The sequence below is a fragment of the Spea bombifrons genome, chromosome 4, assembly GCF_027358695.1.
Source record: "Spea bombifrons isolate aSpeBom1 chromosome 4, aSpeBom1.2.pri, whole genome shotgun sequence".
Classification (NCBI taxonomy): Eukaryota; Metazoa; Chordata; class Amphibia; order Anura; family Pelobatidae; genus Spea; species Spea bombifrons.
In genome coordinates this window covers 896,319-914,454 of record NC_071090.1, presented here as the reverse complement: position 1 = coordinate 914,454, position 18,136 = coordinate 896,319, and positions in this window count along the sequence as shown.

Sequence of the window (18,136 nt, the reverse complement as noted above, 5' to 3'; positions counted from 1 at the left end):
AAATTATTTTATTGAGATCTCAGCAAAACGCGAAGCGACATCCGCGGGCGCGAAAGCCTCGGCATTCCTCTCTTTACAAAACACGGACTTTAGCTTACAAAACATTTCCAGCGAGAGATTTATTTGCTGATAACATCGCGAAGAATCCCAAGCGGGACCCGTCGAGGCCTGCGGGGCCAGGCCATTGTTTTCCCCTAACAATGCGACTTATAATCACACTGCGGCCGCAGACGATCGCGCAGGGACGGAGGCTTTTATCTTCCGCTTTTGTCCCGGATCACACCGGTTGACATTGAGAAATCCGATCCCGGATGGCGAGGGTTCCCTCGGACCTCCGTCATTCCCTCCCGGCAAATTCCCTTTATCCTAAAATTCATTTGAACGCGCCGGCGGTGGGAACGTTTACTCCGAATCTATTCTTTTAAGGGGGGAACGATACAAAAAAAAACAAAAAAAAAAAAAACAACAAAAACAGGAAGAATGGACTTTGTCATGTGCAAATATGGTGGCCGCCAATGGCGCTGAAGGCTTTTCCCATTGTCTGGCAAGTTGGGCGCTTAGAGAAAGCCGCGGAGAGCGGAGAGAAAGGCACATTTGATAAAGTTGTGAAGAATGTTTGAATGGCGATTGCGTGTTGGGAATTGTCTCGCCGTGACCTCGATTTGGTACTGTAGGGACCCTTGAAAGCACTGTCTGAAGTCACAATACCCCCATTCTTCTCCGTTTAGAAAGAGGGATTAGTTAAGAGGGTGACATTCCGTGCATGGAGTTCCAAGCGTTCGAAGAAACAAAGGATTCCCAAATGTTTTTGAAGTTATTTTTAATTGAGTTGAACTAATTTAATAAAAGGTCCCAAGGAAGGAGAAGAAGAAGAAAAGAAGAAGAAAGAGAGAGAATGCGATTGTTTTCTGATTTCTTGCAGATGGAGTCGCCGTACAGAGAGCCGTCCGCGTTTCCTTTTCACCAGAACAGTAGGAGCATTTAGAGGCCCCGCGAGCGAATTCAAACTGCTCCCAAATGAAGTCTTTCAAGGGGCTGACAGCTTCTAAATAAATCTGTCCGGAAAAAAAACGGGAAAAAAATAAAAAAAACACGGCATCTGCGGCTACTTTGCCAAAACGAATGCATCTTTTAATTGAATGTAGCAGCCGAACATATTTAATAAAGAATGGCCGTCTCCTGGTATTAATCAAATCACCGGGAACGCCGCGGAAACGCGTTTCATCCGGAGATTAAATGGCCTCGTCCGTGTGATGTAGAAAGGCCGTGAAACAAACAGGTAGAGATCAGGCGGAGCGCGGGCGGCGCGTTTCATGTCGAAATAATTAACGGTGTCGGCGAGGATTTGTCGGGAGATAAGGCGAAGGGGGGAAGCGGAACGAGGATGGGGTTAAATCTGGCCGCACGAAGGGCGGAAAGGCGCGTGTGTTCAGTGCTTTATTTGACGAAAGAGGGGTTAGGGTTACAGATCTGCCCCCCCCGGGTGTCTCCTCCATCTGGCTTTGGAGCCCCGACGCGTTCCGCTTTCCGACTAGAACATCGGTGGGAGGCTCATGTCTCCTGGTATCCAATCAGAATATTATTATCATTTATTGCTTCGTATAGCACCGTCGTATTCCGTAGCGATGTACACCGGGCAACAGGACATAAGAAGTAGTGCATCACATAATAACAAAAGGTAAGGAGGAGCCGCAGTGTACCCCAGGGCCAGACTGACTAAACAGCACACCGGGCCGGCGGCGGACAGCTCCACACACTCACCCAATCTGCCGATCCCGCTATATATGGCGGCCGCTGCGCTACGTGATTGTGAGAACATTGTGTGCATGCGCGCATATTCATTGGCTGCAGCTGCATCATCAGGCGGCCGCTAGCTTTAAAGTGCCAGCCCCCCTGACGTCGCTAGTACCCCAAATCCATCAAAACCCCCCCATAACACTCTAAACAACCCCCCCTCTTTGTTCTCTTTGCCCCGGCCGGTGGCAGAACCAGAGTCTGTTTTGGTGTGCCGGCAGCCGGGTTATTTATAACGTTTTCCTCTCATTAGTTTGACGCTCGGTGAATGATTCCCGCTGAACCAAATTTAACATTTTTCAGACATTATCTCGTCAAAGTGACGGTCGGACGCGTCGGTCATTAATTCTTAAAATGGTCTTTTTCAAGCTGAGTTTGAGATTTCCTCCCCGCTAAACGTTTGTCTGAATTTGGAGAGAAAAAGTTCTGAAATTCCCAATTTAGACGCTCGCCCCCCTCACCCCCCCGTTACAAACGTATCAATTAAAGTTCACTTTTTGTTTAGAATCTGTCGTTAATCTCGTCCGTGATAAACACCCTCAGCCGACGAGTCCAGCCCAGATATAACTACTTATTAATATATCACTGTCATACTCCGCAGCGCTGTACAATGTGTATTATTATTATTTATATATCGCCGTCATACTCCGCAGCGCTGTACAATGTGTGTTATTATTATTTATATATCGCTGTCATACTCCGCAGCGCTGTACAATGTGTATTATTATTATTTATATATCGCCGTCATACTCCGCAGCGCTGTACAATGTGTTATTATTATTATTTATATATCGCCGTCATACTCCGCAGCGCTGTACAATGTGTTATTATTATTTATATATCGCCGTCATACTCCGCAGCGCTGTACAATGTGTTATTATTATTTATATATCGCCGTCATACTCCGCAGCGCTGTACAATGTGTGTTATTATTATTATTTATATATCGCCGTCATACTCCGCAGCGCTGTACAATGTGTGTTATTATTATTTATATATCGCCGTCATACTCCGCAGCGCTGTACAATGTGTTATGTGGGGTAAAAACCCTGAGAATCTGCCTTTTTACCCCAAAAAAACAGGGGTAAAACAAAAACAGAGACGCGGTTTTCCTCAGTTATTTCCGAGCTTTCTCGTGTGGAGTTTGTGGCTCGTTGTATCTATTTTGGTTAGTAACTGGTGCAGGACTCTGGACTCCCCACAGACACACGGTTACTATTATATGTGATATGTGAACATGTTACAGATGTCAATTTCTCTGCCGAGGGATCGAACGCGTTGTTGGGGAGGAATAATGCGGCTGTTAATACTTTTTTACCCAAAACCCCGGCCAGGGAGGGTCCTTTTAAAAAGGAAATTATTGAGATAATCCTAAAAAATGTCTTTCCAGCGCAGAGATTAGAAGAAAGCGAGGGAAGCGTGCAGGGAAGGATTCGGGAGGAAGCAGATTAGTGATAAAGATGGGATTAGAGATGTAAGTAGCGCTCAGAGAGCAGAAAGGCACGACGCGGCGACGGCACGGAGACAGGAATACGCGGAATTATCAAAATTCATAAAAAAGACATCAACATCCGTAGAAATACCCGGGGAAATGAGAAGGAATTTGGGTGAATTCATCAAAATCCCAGGAAGATTCCCCAGAATAACCAGCAAAACCTGGCACGAGATATCATTTCTAATATAACGCGGAACGCGTGGAACCCCAAGGCTGCCGCCGCTGCGATCCTTCACAGAACGAGATTATTTTATTTCACTTTATCATGTATTATTCCTTTTTAAGGCCTTTTACTTTGCCGAGATGAAGTGGAACAGCCTCCCAGCAGAGGTGGTAGAGGGTAATACAGTGAGGGTATTAAACATGCATGGGATAGACATACGGCTCCTGAATCTAAGACGAGACCAACGACTGAGCAGGACTGCCCCAGGTATCACAGGGATGCAGGGAGTCCAGCACCCGGCCCGTCTTCCAGTTACATGTTTGGTGTAACGGGGGGGGGTGTTTTTATTTGGGTTGATTTATGCGGCTTTTGGTCTCTCTGTGCACCCCTCGCTCTGCCAGTTTCTGTTATGATCCACTGCCTGCCAGAGACTTCCTCGATAAATCCTTGGCGCTCGGCCATTTTCCCACAGAGGACATCGCGGATCCACCGACTAATGCTCTGTCTGTACGTCTGATCCGGAACGCACCCCCCCCGGCCGCTCCGCGTCTTCCTAACGCCGTACCTCGTATAAAACACTTCCAGATACTGGGAGAATATCGACCCTTTATATTGTATAGGCAGGTTGCTATGGTAACTATAAACACGATAACGCCAGCTGTGTACGGACACTAAAAAGTCCCAATCTCACACGTTCTCCCCTGAGATCCCAGGAGGTGCCCCCCAATCGGCAAAGTGTCCGCGGATTCGGATTAAGCGCGGCGTCTCTTTCCCGTCTAGAAGCCGCGGCTGATTCTCCGGCTTCGCCTGCGGCCGATACGTTTTCCGAGAAAGAAGAAACTCGTGTGTGGTGTCTGGCGATTCGGTTCTTATTCTCCGATACAAAGTAACCGCAGATTCGATACAGTGGCTTCTAATCTCATGTATAGCACAGTTCGGCAGAGTCTAGAACCTCTAGAACATCTAGAATGTATACATCGTAGGAAAAGGAGTGATATTAGAGCATGGGGAGCGTCTGTTCTGCCTCCGCCGCGGGGTTCTTCCTCTATATAAGGCAGGATCGTATCCGGAGCCTCGCGCACGACTCACCGAGGGAACGGATTTGGATGTAAAGTGAATCCGTTCCGTTCGGGATAATGCGATGTTTTGTTATATAGAATATGCTGAACATATGTTACGTTCAGACACAAATACTAAAGCAAGCGCAAACCCAACGCGGGCTTATAAATTACCGAAAACAATCTGCCAGATCAGCCGTATATTTTTTTTTGTCCCGTTCATTGTAAATATTGTACAATTATCATATTTTCACACTCTGTCAAACTTTCTTTTTTTTTTTTTTTGTCGTCTTTATGATTGTTCCGGGATGATTTTAAAGTCGTTTTTTTTCTAAGGTATTTGAGCGCATTTGTCGTCCACGTTGACTGCATTTAAATTACAGGAATTTAGAGATTACCCCCCCCCCAAAAAAAGAAAATTTATGATTGTATTACTTACCTAAATCATAGCATTTCAAATTTATTCTTACTTTTTAATAGTTTTTCTTTGTTTTTGTTTTTTTTGTTTTTTTTTATGATTTCTTTTCACCCCTTTTGATTTTTTTTTAAATATTTGTTTTGCTCTATGATATTTTTGAAATTATTCTTTTTTTTATTTTTGCTGCTGGATTTATTTTGGAATATTTGTTTTTCTCTTAGGATATTTTTTCAATTTATTATTTTTTTATTTTCAGATATTTTTGAATTTTTTTTTTTTTTGCTTTTTGGATATTTTTGAAATGATTATTATTATTTTTTTTGGGGGGGGGGGATTTGTCGGAATGTCTGTCCGTGGCCGCGTGGATTCAGCGACAATGAGCCGGGCCTCACGGTTTAAATCTCCATTTCTGCAGAAAAGTCCTGCGTTGATTGTCTTGTGATTCATTCCAGACAAGTCTTTGACTGCAGAGGAAGTGGGTGAGGGGACGCAGAGTAAACATATATACAGCGGCCCACGCCATAAAGAAAGGCATCTTTTGTTGGAGGCAGCGGCTGTAGACGCCCCTTGTTGCTGGAGATAGTTTGGGTAGATTAGGGAAGCCGTAGCGAGGCTGACAAAGGCGTGTTGTATAAAGCAGGGTATAAAGTAACCCCGCAGATTGATCCAGTGCAGGGGTTAATTCTGAGCACTTTTGACAGGTGGTAATAGCTGTTTTTGGTAAATGCTGCCTTTTCTCCAGTCTCTGATTTGTTTGGATAATTTAGGGTGATTTAAGGAGAATGGACGGGTCTTGTTGTAGAGCAATTACAGCGAAGAAGGGACCTCTGTGGTCCCGGCGGCTCACGGCGCGTCTATGAATCCGTATCACTTCCCGCTAAGGGCGCCCAGTAACAATTCCGCGTTCTAGATGTAGAATTTAGGGGCCAAAAACCGACAGCTCGGAACGTTAGCCGCGCGCGGTGATACCTTTGTGTGACATCGCTCCTGTGCATAATGATGTCATAGTAATAAAAATACTAATTTTACACTTTAAAAAAAAAATTGAGGTTTCATGACTTAACATTAATGATTTCGAGTTTTCTTTTTGTTATTTTATTGCTACGTTTATACTTTTAATACTTAGCAGTGAGTCGAGTGAGAATTGATGTCGAAGGGACAGACATGAAAACAAACTTTGCTTCCCCGGCGTGTCAGCCGAAGGGCCGAGCGCTTTGACCGATCTGCGTGGAGTCCGGGCCAGAAAAACATTTATTTTAGTTTTGCAGATAATCCGGGCTGGCGAGGATCGGGCGATTTGCCAAACGGTAAAACATGAAATGATTTATCGTCGTTTTCCCGGGACCCCCGGAGGAAGACAGAACTGCATTTTTCCATAATTTTAGTATTTTACATTCTTAAATTGTTGTTTTTTGATGTCAAAAGGAATAGACGTCAAACGTCGCCCTTAATGCACAATGAAGTCAAAATTCTATCTGTCAGAAAGACGGCTCTCAAAAAATATACATTTTCCCAAAACGCTTTAAAAAGAAACGTCTTGAGCTCAGGAAGCAGGACCGGCCAACCGGCCCATCGGGCAAACGCCGACACCGCTCCGTACACACCGGATCCGCCACTCCAGCGGCAGGTCGGGTGATTCGTTGTCCCGTCACCGGCTGGACCCTGCCGAAGTTATGTCTTCGGTAGCTGCTGGTCTTAAAGTGCCACGGCCGCCACGCTGTCCCCAGTCTGGCCCTGTCAGGATGAATCGGCCTCGGAACCCAAACCCCGCGTATCGTTTAGTTGACATGACCCCATGTTTCTTCTTGTGGCCTGAAGCAGGACCCCCACATTCTCGGGGCGCTCAGCAGACCCTGAAATCTTCACCTTTTCCCCCAATGCCCACCGGCCCCTCGCACCCGAGACTCTAAAACATCGGGACGCGGGGAGACGCTGTGTTGCTCTGCGGCTGATAAGCGCATTGTGAGCTGCAAATGCCTCACGAGTGGATGATTTGTAGCTCTCGATATTATCAAGAGATGAATAAACGCGGAGATTCGGCTGCACCGCGGATTCCAAACGGAATTTCTGGAGAGCGAGAATCGGGGAAAATATTTCAAAATATTAAAGGGAAATCTGAAAAAACCCACAGCGCACGTCTCGGGGGTCTGTCGGGGGGTCTGTCGGGGAGAGAGAGGCATCAGTGAGGACAGAGGGGCTTCAGGGGAGGACAGAGGGGCATCAGGGGTTAGGGTACCTCAAAAGAACCCTTAAAATGTCTTGTATTGCCGAGTTCGCTGTTACCTAATAAATGGAAAACGCTTGAATGTTAAAGTTACTTCCGCTTGGATAATAATAATTACTCCAGAATAATGCTCACATCCCTCCTTTATTCATCCCCATCCATTCCACGAAGAGTTAAACTCACATATTGGAATCTCAAGTTTGTCATTCGGTTTGTAAAATTATGCGAGCATCTGTCAGGAAAATGCGGGAAAAGAGCGTTTTAATTACCGAAAATCACATATATATTCCGGAGCGAATCTCCCGCCAAGAACTTCTCCTCACAAGATGAACCGGACCGGGTCCACGGAGGAAGAACTTTCTACCGGCCGCGCCTGACGGAGGAGTCCACATTACCGTCATCCGGGACACAGGCCAGATGTGGCCCCTGGGTGTTCACAGGGCCCCCAATCTCCCCGAACCCCCCGAGATTATAAAGCAGAAAATCATCCACTTAAAAGGCAGGTGGCCCTGAGATTAAACCCCCTCCTTGTTCTATATCATTACAGGTACCGGGGAACCGGGTTCTAGACTGTTCTAGAATTTCTCACCCGGGAATCCGTTATTATTTCATTTACTTCGTTATCCTTGGGAAGAAGATCTGAGATTTGCGACGATCTCCTGGCGATATCCATCCCTGCTTCCAATTCAGGATATAAAGAATTGCCCCAAACCAGGGCAACTCTCGGCATGTTACAACAATAGATGGATGCTGACCAAGCCTCCCAACATACAATGACTGCAGAGAGGGAGCACAGAAAGGATACTGCAAAAAGGAGCAATTCCTCAAGGTCTAAAGACCTCTAATGGGGGTAGTTAGTGGGGTTATAGCCCCGTAATCATCCTAGAGAGGCTGTGGGGGTAAAAAGTCTTTGCGTTGGTGTAAAACCCTAAATTAGCGCACAAGATGCCACCGACTCCAGGTCTCACAGCTGTTATTCTGTTTATAGATCCAGAATCTTAATGACTCTCCCGACGACTTTTAATCTCTAAATGACACCTGAAAGGTTTGTCGAGCTAAATATAATAAACCCATTTAAATCAACATCACACGATCCCCTTCCTTATCCGGCTGTCGTTTATAGAATTTCCAGTAATAAATTCAGTCAATATGGGTGTATTTTTTTATCATTATTCCTCCCCGCAATCAGAATTTAATATGCATAATTGCTCATTTCATTTGCCTTGTGGAACACAGAATAATGGGAATATTAATTCCTGGTTTTCTGGATGGGGGAAGCAATTCTCCGGTGCGCCCCTTATTTCCTGTTGTGTTCAGGAATTGCCCCCCCCCCACTCCAGCATGTAAACAAAAACCATGCATTTCTTAAGATTATCTAATTCCTTTTTTTAATCACAAATAATTTAAAAATAATGATTTATTTGTCAGATTTGACTGAAGACACAAAATGATTTTTCATAGAACGATTTCACCCCAAAATGATTCAAATATAACAGAATATACTGATTGTGGTGGCCGGCGCGCGGCGTTCGGAGACTCGGAGCGCGGCACCTAATGGTGTTCAGTAAACGTCAGTCTCGCGTGAGACGGGGGGCCTGGCCGAGATATCCGATGTTCACAAATTATATAGGAAGTCTCAAATTAAAGACTATGGTGCTCGCGTCTGGCTGCGTTAAGATGGGGATTTTCAAAGGTTAACCCCGTGTGAAGTCTATGCCCCTCCCCCCCGGGGGTATCCAGAACACCGATGACCCATAATCCGTGGTGCCTGATACTCACGCTGACCCATAGGGCGATGCTATGTTCTTCTACCTATCAGAACCCACTGAGAATGTGATAAAAAGGGGTTAATAGTTATATAGTTTCTAAAATTCCCAATAATTTAAAGTTTTTTTTGTAAAAAAAGGAGCCTGAAATTGCCGTTTATCTGTCGGGTTGCTCGCCGGAATCCATTGCGACCGGCAGCTCCTTGTCCCCTGAGTGACTCCGGCGCCGGGCGTGAAGTGGGCTCCATTACTTATCTCCAGTTAGAAGAACGGCGTAATTAAGGGCTCCGTGACATCTTCAAGCGATTGTCTGCGAGTCTCGCAGCTGCAGCGCATTTAAATACCCGCCGGCTTCGTGTTTTTCCCATATTCACCGTTTTCCAGCAAAACGAAACCTAAATACAGAGCGGCGTCTGTTTATTCGGCTCCCGCATCAAACATAACATTAATTAATAAAGATTGTGTCGGGAACGCGGTTTATTCCAGAGACTCACCCCAAACATACGCATGCAGCCCTCCCCCTCCCCCCAAACATACACGCGCAGCCTCCCCCCAAACATACGCACGCAGCCTCCCCCAAACATACGCACGCAGCCTCCCCCAAACATACGCACTCAGCCTCCCCCAAACATACGCACGCAGCCTCCCCCAAACATACGCACACAGCCTCCCCCAAACATACGCACTCAGCCTCCCCCAAACATACGCCCGCAGCCTCCCCCCAAACATACGCACTCAGCCTCCCCCAAACATACGCACGCAGCCTCCCCCAAACATACACGCGCAGCCTCCCCCCAAACATACGCACTCAGCCTCCCCCAAACATACGCACTCAGCCTCCCCCAAACATACGCACGCAGCCTCCCCCAAACATACGCGCGCAGCCTCCCCCAAACATACACGCGCAGCCTCCCCCCAAACATACACACTCAGCCTCCCCCAAACATACGCACGCAGCCTCCCCCATACATACGCACGCAGCCTCCCCCAAACATACGCGCGCAGCCTCCCCCCAAACATACGCACGCAGCCTCCCCCCAAACATACGCGCGCAGCCTCCCCCCAAACATACGCGCGCAGCCTCCCCCCAAACATACGCGCGCAGCCTCCCCCCAAACATACGCGCGCAGCCTCCCCCAAACATTCGCAGACAGCCTCCCCCAAACATACGCGCGCAGCCTCCCCCCAAACATACGCGCGCAGCCTCCCCCAAACATACGCACGCAGATATCTTCCTCTTATCCAGCTTTTGGGTCCCTCTATGATTCAGGTAGCCATTTTTTTATTTTAGTTTTTGGACTCCCAGGGGCCCCTCTCTGGCCTACTCCCCCCAGGGGTCTCTGGTAGCTCAATTTACAAAGATTTTATGGGTTAAAAAGTCAAACATGTCCTCCACTTATAGTTGAGAGTCTCGGGGCTGTCATGTCGGACTTACACTCAGCGACGCAATTATCTTCTGCACCGCCCTGGGGCTTTTAGGGCTGTTGAAACCTGCGATCCCCTCATACCCCGCAAACATTCTGACCTCCTAGAAAAGAGGGGCATCAGGGGGGAGAGAGGGGCATCATGGGATGGAAAAGGGGCATCAGAGGAGGAAATAGGGGGACAGGTGTTTGGGAACCGGAGAAGGACTGGCCGGGGACACTTGGCAGTTATGCACAACTAGGTCTCAAGACACAGATTTCAGGTCACTTCCACCCCATGAGGCTCCCGCTATTTACCCCTGGGGTATATTTACAGGTCCCGGTGAAGTATAACGCAGGGGGCGCCCCATGAGGCTCCCGCTATTTACCCCTGGGGTATATTTACAGATCTCGGTGAAGTATAACGCAGGGGGCGCCCCATGAGGCTCCCGCGATTTACCCCTCGGGTTTGTGGGAGTTAAATCCACATAAAGTTCCGTCTGCAAACTTCCTCCGTTGCATTTCTGTGTATTTCTAGTGGACGATTATTTTGGGGGTTCGCAAACTCGTTGATTCGCAGCTTTTTTTTTCCCCTCCGCAGCAGTTTGCTGGTAACCTTCGCAGAGTCACCAAAATTCATCGCATCCCAAACAGCAAGTGCCGCGCTCAGCAAGTCCAATCAGAAGCGATTGTGTCCGGGCAGCGCCGGCGCTCAGCGCTTTCGCCTGCGTTCGCCGCAGATGTTGCAGTCGAAGGTCACAACTGCAAGAGGGAACGGGGAGGAAAAAAAAGACGGAGCGGCTTTTCCGATGTATAGCGCAGAAATAAGACACAATGCTAAATAATGACAGACGCACAAAGACGGTGATTTCTAAATATACTTCAATCAGCCGACCCAAAACAAAGTTTATTTGCCGAGAGGCATTCGGTTCCCCGCAGAAAGACATCTGCGCCGCGGGCGGCTTAAAATACTTTCCGTGGAATGGCTTTTTTCTTAAAATGTTAAGGGAATCGATCGGCTTATTAGAAGTTTTTGTAAATGAAAGGAAAAAACGGGAACTTAAGCGCTGACTCTAACTCACATAATGCTCAGCCGGCTGACCAGAGAGTGACTCCCCGGATGTTAAAGAGGATCTCCTACCGCTTTTTTTTTATTCCATAATACGTTTTCTGGCAGCTGCATAGTTATATACTCCGTGTTATCTCTACCCATTGTACCGCGCCACGGAGTATGGCGGCGCTATATAAAACGTATAATGATAATATATGGGTAAGGAACCAGAATAGTGCGTTTTATGGGGGGGGGTTGGAGGAGAGAGTCAGCTCAGAGGGTTTAAATGCCACATGCGGTGTATACTATCGCCCCGTCGGACAGCGAATGAAAGAAGGACTCCGGCGCGGTTCCTCCGCTCAGCATCCACATCTGTAATTGTCATCAAAGAACGGCCGGGGAGTGCGTTTCTCGGAAGGTGCCGGAAACAAAGGGAGATTTCATCCGACTCGTCTTTCGGGCTCCGCCGCCCGCTCCCATCGCCCGTCTCCGTTTAATTACGAGAGGTGAGATGTGGAGGGATCAAGTCCGGGAGGATATTGTTCGGATCTGTTGACATTCGGGGTCTTTTTGCTGGGGAATGAGTTACCCACCTGGAGAGGATTCTTTTTTGGGACTCAAAGTTCCCGAATTCTGCGCTAAAATATTATATATTTTTCTATCTGTTCTTTAAAAAAAAAAACGTTAGTTACCCCTCGGCTCGTTGGCCAAAACGGAATCGTCTAAACCCAGAAAGGAGACGTTGTGGAGAAATCCTCGCCGCTGCTTCTCTTGGGTGTGGTAAGAAAAATACTTTTCACACAAATGGAACAATCGCAGTCATTTTAAGTCAGAAAACCTTGGAAAAAGGCAGAATCACGAGTCTTTCTGGTGTGAAAATGGCAAACGTTGCGTTCCTGCGGGTTTGTGAGTCAACGCGGAGCGCTGTTCAGCAGCTCGGGCCCCGCAGAGCTCGGAGACGCGATAACGCCGACCTGCTTTGGTCGGATGAAACTTTCTGCTGAGATGCACCGTGTAGGTTTGATGTTTTTTGGTACGTTTTTCTGGTATTTAGAGGTTTTATGGCATTTTAGGTGGATCGCCTTTAGAACGCGTCGTCCCCGTGATTAGATCGGAAGCGGCAACAAAGTAACCAGAAATGACATCATCAAAAAAAGCACAGGCGTAAGAAAAACGCCGTTATCAATGTAGGAAGAGAAATATTTCTGCTGTAGAGTGGAATTCTGAAGCGTTCTGCAGACCGGCCGCTGGGCAGAGAAGGGAGAGTTTGAGACTCGGGACTGGCTGGCAGAACAAGGGCAAACACGTAGCTTACACTCGGAGCTCCATTTCTGGTCTCATACAGTCGTTGCACATTTTATTCCATTCCTTTGTGCCGGGGTCTTTACTAATATATTAACATAATAACAATAATGGAACGTCTTATCGTCATAGTAACGGGGGCGTCTGTTACATTGTATCCATCCCATGAGGAATCTACCATCTGACGATTACACGAGGGGGTTCTGGATTCAGTTTAATTTACTTCAGGGACATGAATGAAGATCCTTAGAGCAGTATGGCTGGTGCTGGAACCCTCTGGGGTCCCTCGCTTGTCCCACGGGGGTCCTGCTTGACCGTCGTAGAGCAGAAGACCGCCGAAGCCCCACATCTATTGTTTATATCCGCCGCGGTGGCTTCCGGCTCGAAGCCGCTGGAACCCGTGCCAATAAACTCCAAAAATGAAAGTCGACTTGAACTTTTTTATCCGGCGCTGGGGATCGGAATAATTATTTTAAAAGCAATTAGTATAACGAGGCTGGAGGGGGCTCGGGAGACTCGGTTACTTCGGAGCAGGTGGTGTCGAAGTGCATCATAAAGTAGAAATATCTCCGTCCTGCGAGGTTGGGACTGGAAGTGGCCGCTTGGCTGTTAAAGACGACTCCGGTTAAATTCTTTTCTAATGATGTAATCAGTGTCTGTCTTCTTTATTTATCCTTCACGCCGGTGATAAAACTCAATGAACTGCACGGCTTGGTTTCCCAGGATATATCACGGAACGGCGGATGGAAATACGGACCGCGCGCGGAGGTAATTTTTATGCCGCTCCGGGGCGGCCGTAGGTTTTTTGGGGGTCCCATCCTGAACGCGAGTAATTAAAAAGAATAATTAACGCGAACACTGAGGAGAGCATTAAAGAAGCCGTTCCCGGTGATAGAACTTTCCAAAAAGAAACATATTATATTTATTTACATCGCACCGACAGATTCCGGAGCGCTGTACGGCCGGAGGGGGCCGATCTGCCGGCAGGTTCTGTGTTTCTATATAAGAGTGAATGTCCATTTACGGCCTCTGTAAATCCCTGATATTCTGCTGCTATGGCTAGGACCAATCACCATCCGATGCATGAGTATGGAAATCGAGGGTCACAGGTTCTTTGGAGCAGAAGCGTCCGCCGGTCCTCCAGGGTCAGAGTTTTCAATCAGCCGATGGACTGGAAAGAGCCGTTTGTCGTAAAATGATTTAGAAACGTCGACAGCGCAGGGGAGGTCGACGGGGAAAAGGATCCGAGAGCTTCGCACCCCCATTCATTATAAACAGTAAAAAAAGCCAAGAAAAATGCCCGACGTTAATCACTTCTTAATGCGTGAATCGCGATGGCAAATCTATTAATCACTTCCGATAAAATAAGCAAACGTATCGGGGGGGGGGGGATTCCTTCCGTCCCGGGCCATCCCTTTTCCATTAGATTCAAAATACAAACGAAACGCATTCTGATTTTCCCACTTTTTTGCTGCAACCAAAAAAATGGAATAATGGAAGAATTGAGGATTTTGGGCAAATAACCGGATTTGCGATGGATGACTGAGGTTTCGCAGACACAATGAAGGTCAGTGTTCGGCATCCCGGGAGGCAAGCGGTTACGGTAAGAGTAAAGCGTATGACCGCGCAACAAAGAGATGCATTTACCGGCGAGACACGGCGAGGGCGTGTGTCCACATCTATGTTACACGTGTGTAGAAGACGTGATCATTCAGGACCTGCGCTAACCGCCCCGAAGGACTCACGCTGCGTGTTAAATAATTTACCTGATTGTTTTTTATGTTTTTTTTCTCTTTTGTCTGTTTTTGGTATGAAATTAGGATTTGAAATTTTTCTGATTATTGAATCATAGAACGTGTCACCTTTGCTCACCTTTCTGCACCTCTAAAGCTGCGTGAACGCGTCAGCCAAACCCGGGGACTGAAATGAAAGGTTCAGCACAGAGTGATGCCTTGTGGGAAGGTCGTGGAACAGCCTCCCGGCAGAGGTGGTAGAGGGTAATACAGTGAGGGGATTAAACATGCATGGGATACACATACGGCTCCTGAATCTAAGACAAGACCAACGACTGATTAAGGTTTGAGTCTTTACATCAGGGGAAACGGGCGACTAGACGGGGGCCGGATGGGGGCCGATCTGCTGGCGGACCCTGATTTGAAATCTATACTTCATACCACGCTTACACCTCAGAAGGAAGGCAGACCTTTAGTCTTCGTGGTTTAGCCCTCCAAACAGAGAGGATCCGATGTACATTTAGGATCCGCAGGGGTTGGACCCCAGTGGGATGGACTTTCATCCAAGGGGTGTGTCTTATTTAGCCACACCCACAAGCCTAAGCTGTAAGACTATTAGGAGGTCAGAGTTGTTTAATGGATGTAGGTATGAAGATTCATTCCACTGACCTAAAAGGGAGACCCTGACAACTTCTCACCTAAAACTGCAACAGCAGGACTGGCTTTTAGAGGTTTGTCGGTAAAAGAGACATTCCGCGCTGGATTACCGTCAGGAGAAATGGGCGTCATCCCTGTAACCGAGACCCAAATAATACTCGACAAATGAGTCTTTTTAGAGCGTTACCAAGGCCGGTCTCCGTGGGACCGTTTACAACAACATTCTGAACATGTGACGCGAGACGCGCATCTGACTCCCGGCCTTCATTGTATCAGAGAGAGATCGGAGCATGTGATGCCACCGAGTCTAAAACCTTCACCATCGCATATAGCGGTGCCGAGTATCTCTCTGCACTCTCCTTATTATCACTTAGGCGCTAACATATTCCACAGCGCTGTACAATTTAACTACGAGGGGTTAACAAACACATAAACTGTACGTTTACAGATACAGCAGGAGGCGAGCACCGGCCCAGTGAGCTCACAATCTAACCTTGTTCTCGTACAAAATGATGGGTTTCTGAGGACCCCGCTCGTGAGCTTCCAATCTACCATCGTGTTACAGAATGCTTTAACAGCGCTGTACACCGCCTGAAAGCGTAACACAGACAACCCGGGCAAGCAACGGTTAAAGATATTAGAGAAAACTTAAATATTTCCCCCAAAATGCTCATTAATACAGAGTTCCCCTTAAAAGAGAAAGTGTGTCAGCTTTCCGGTTGTCAGCAGACATGGCCCTTTATCTGCTTGGAAGCTTTCAGGTTGTAACGGATGGGATTTTTTTACATTGGGGGCAATTTGTACTCCTGGTCGGGGGGGTGGGGCAGATTCCGGTCGTCAGTTTTTAGAAGGGGGTAAAAGCGGTAATTGTTTCGGGGTTCCTTGGCGTACAGAGACTCGGTATCGGGGGATATGATGGAAGCGCTTGATGTGTTTGGGGATTATGAGATGCAGCACTCGGGGGGTAATTATGGATCTTTATACCCCGCCTGTGGTCTGACAGCTCCAACGCGGCACTTAACCACAAAGCAAGCTGTCCCCGGGGTCTCTTTATACCCCAGCTGCTCGCAGTCCCTGGGGCCGGCCGTTCAGTTGCCCTTTTATTGCTCTCTGAAGGACGGTCCAGATCTGCAGAACAGATAATAGCGAGAATGCGCGGCCGCGGAGCCCAGACATCGGGATTCTTATTCGCTATCGCAGCCGGCCGTCACGTCCAATGGAAACGAACGAGGAGAGGACGCCTTTACTGCAGAAAGAGACAGTCGGAAAGAGACACTTCTGCTCTGTCTTTGAGCATGGGGGGTCTCTTAAAGCATGGAGCTGTGGGGGTCCGTGTGCGTCATGTGACCAGGGGTGGTTGATTAGAAATCTAGCAGGAAATCCGAATGACCGGAATCTCGCGCAAGTTTGTGTCTTTTATTGTAAGGTCTGTAACTGGTCTGTAACTGGTCATGTGACCGCCAATCCAGAGCGCGAAGAGTTAAACTCAAGAAACAGAAAAAATCCCATAAAAATGTGAAGTTTGATGACATTCATCTCTCTCGCCCTCTGTCTCTCGCTTTCTATGTCTCTCACCCTCTCTATCTCTCTCCCTCTGTGTCTCTCGCCCTCTGTGTCTCTCGCCCTCTCTGTGTCTCTCTCGCCCTCTGTGTCTCTCGCTTTCTATGTCTCTGACCCTCTGTGTCTCTCGCCCTCTGTGTCTCTCGCCCTCTGTGTCTCTCGCCCTCTGTATCTCTCTCGCCCTCTGTATCTCTCTTGCCCTCTGTGTCTCTCTCGCCCTCTGTGTTTTTCTCACCCTCTGTGTCTCTCTCGCTCTCTGTGTATCTCTCGCCCTCTGTGTCTCTCTCGCCCTCTGTGTCTCTCGCCCTCTGTGTGTCTCTCGCCTCTGTATCTCTCTTGCTCTCTGTGTCTCTCGCCCTCTGTGTCTCTCTCGCCCTCTGTATCTCTCGCCCTCTGTATCTCTCTCGCTCTCTGTGTCTCTCGCCCTCTGTGTCTCTCGCCCTCTCTGTCTCTCGCCCTCTGTGTCTCTCTTTTAGAGCGGCGGATTGGCTGAACGTGTTGACGGTCAGCAGCTCGCTGGGCAATTGCCCGATGTGCCAGATGGCCAGTCCGGGTTTGTGTCCGGCCACCAACTTATCCTCCTGTCTCATCCCCTCTTAACCTCCTTATAGATTGTAAGCTCCTGGGAACAGAGCCCTCTTCTCCTCCTGCCCCAGTCTGTCTTATTGTCATTTGTAATGTTATTGTTAATTTTCACAATCGTAACAGCGCTACGGCATCTGTTGGCGCCATATAAATAAATGCCATACAATGTAACACCGGCCCCCGGCCCACGGACCTTCGGCTGCCACTCAACAAACCTTCTAGAAGGAATGGATTATTGCGGCGGAGCAGTCGCCGGGAGAGGTGGAAGGCAGCCACAGATAATTGTTACCCCCCCCCAGTAAAGCGTTTATTAATACCTACCCCACATGGTTACCAGATGTGATGGGAACGGGGGTCCGAAGGCACGGGGGGGGTAAAGGGCCAGTGCGTTTTTAACCTAATAATCTCCCTTTTGTTTCCGAAGCTATTGTGTTTGAGGAAGGGGGGCAATGCTTGGGGGGCCGCTGGAGCTAAAGTTCAGCCATTATACCAAAAAAGATGAATGGAACGCTTTGTCTTTCCAGAAAACAATAGCGGCTGTTGATGGCGAAGGTTTTTTCTGTTTTTACGGCAGCGACTTGTAACGCTATTGGACTTAATTGACTGTCCTAGGAAATTTAGAGACTAAAACAATGACTTTTCAGACGGTCGCTTTTCATCTGAACTCCCAGCCCGCCGAGATAAGAGCATCCATTTCAAATGAGTGTCCGTGGGCCCGGCGGCCCTCCGCGTTCACAGAGCGCGTATTGTTATCCCGAAGAGCTGACAGTTTTTTTCTGTCTCTTCAAACAGAAGATGAAAGAATTCTCCCCGGGAAATCGCTTTGTTTCGCGTTAAAACGTTCCGAATCTCCCGTCTTTTTTGTATTTTTTGAAAAAAGAAAATCTGGAAATGGGATTTCATCCGACGGCAAAGAGAGAAAAAAAT